The sequence below is a fragment of the Poecilia latipinna genome, unplaced genomic scaffold (genome assembly GCF_001443285.1).
Source record: "Poecilia latipinna isolate Pla-1442-1.1 unplaced genomic scaffold, P_latipinna-1.0 Scaffold3786, whole genome shotgun sequence".
In the NCBI taxonomy this organism is placed as follows: domain Eukaryota; kingdom Metazoa; phylum Chordata; class Actinopteri; order Cyprinodontiformes; family Poeciliidae; genus Poecilia; species Poecilia latipinna.
The window spans coordinates 24499-25591 of NW_015116402.1; the positions used below are offsets into that span (position 1 = coordinate 24499).

At 31.7% G+C, this 1093-nt stretch overlaps 1 long non-coding RNA gene across 1 annotated transcript in view; it reads left to right on the forward strand.

Annotated features, from left to right (window-relative positions):
- Nucleotides 1–1093, forward strand: part of LOC106941642 (uncharacterized) — a 16489-nt gene that overhangs the window by 10403 nt on the left and 4993 nt on the right. The window contains exon 2 of the long non-coding RNA XR_001423425.1: nucleotides 427–432. This is a non-coding gene — a long non-coding RNA (uncharacterized LOC106941642). The remainder of the gene's footprint in view (nucleotides 1–426; nucleotides 433–1093) is intronic.

Sequence of the window (1093 nt, forward strand, 5' to 3'; positions counted from 1 at the left end):
AAGGGGAAAAAACTCAACCCAGACTCTAAGTTTAGGGTCTGGTTCGCAGAGTATGTAGTTAAAATTTTTCCCCAATTATTCAATGGGAAAAAATAAAATAAACTCAGTTAAGTAAAATAAAATTGTAATCAAAACTTTTGGAATTGTAATGATTTCTTTTTTAAAAACAAAATGTTTTGTTTAAAAAACTTTTTTTAAAATTAAATAACTCATTTTTGTCTTGTGAACTTAAAACGTTATTTGCCAAACATAAACTTTTATTTGCACACACCAGAAATCTTTTGTTGTGATTTTAGGCCCTGCCCATGACGTCATGTGAGAATCACAAGCAAAACTTTGAGTCACAAACAAAAACTTAGAATAGCAAGAAAAGATTTCTGACATGCACAAATAAGTTTGTTTTGCAAAAAAAATTCCCTTCATAAGACAAATGTGTGATTTAAATGTTTAAAAAAGTTTTAAGCTAAACTCAGTAGGCTTTTCTCATAGTGACATGCATTAACAATTCAATTTTTGCTTTTGTTTTTCATTTTTCTGCATTTCCACATTAAAGTTTGATGCAGCTCTGCTTTCCTGAATGGACCATCTTCATCTCCACTGCAGCAAACAGGCAGCTCTTTTTTTTATAGATTACAGTATACTAAAAGGTTGCATTGTGCCCTTGTTTATATTTTTAATAGTGTAATTCTGTAAAGACAAAATATGTAAATCAGAACTAAACCTCCAGCTCTGATTTACATATCTTGCTAAATTGCGGGTTTGAATATTGCAATACTTTCCTATAACATAATAAACCTGCAGAAAGAAATTACTAATAAAATATCTTACATATGCATAGTTGTATGCTCTGTATAGAGATTTACCTTAGCTTTGATTGTATATTTCACAATTTTGTAATTTATCATTGTTTATTAAACTCTGAAAGCTGTGTGGCTTTGTTAATATTCTGTCCTAGAATGCGGTTAGATGTGCCCTTTTTTCTTTTTTGAGCACCTGCCCCTTTAGTGGTCTCTGCACGGCCCTGCTTGTAGGCTACCGATGTTGGTGTCTGTTTTCAGCTACGTACATTCATTTTGCCCCCAAAAAAGTCGAT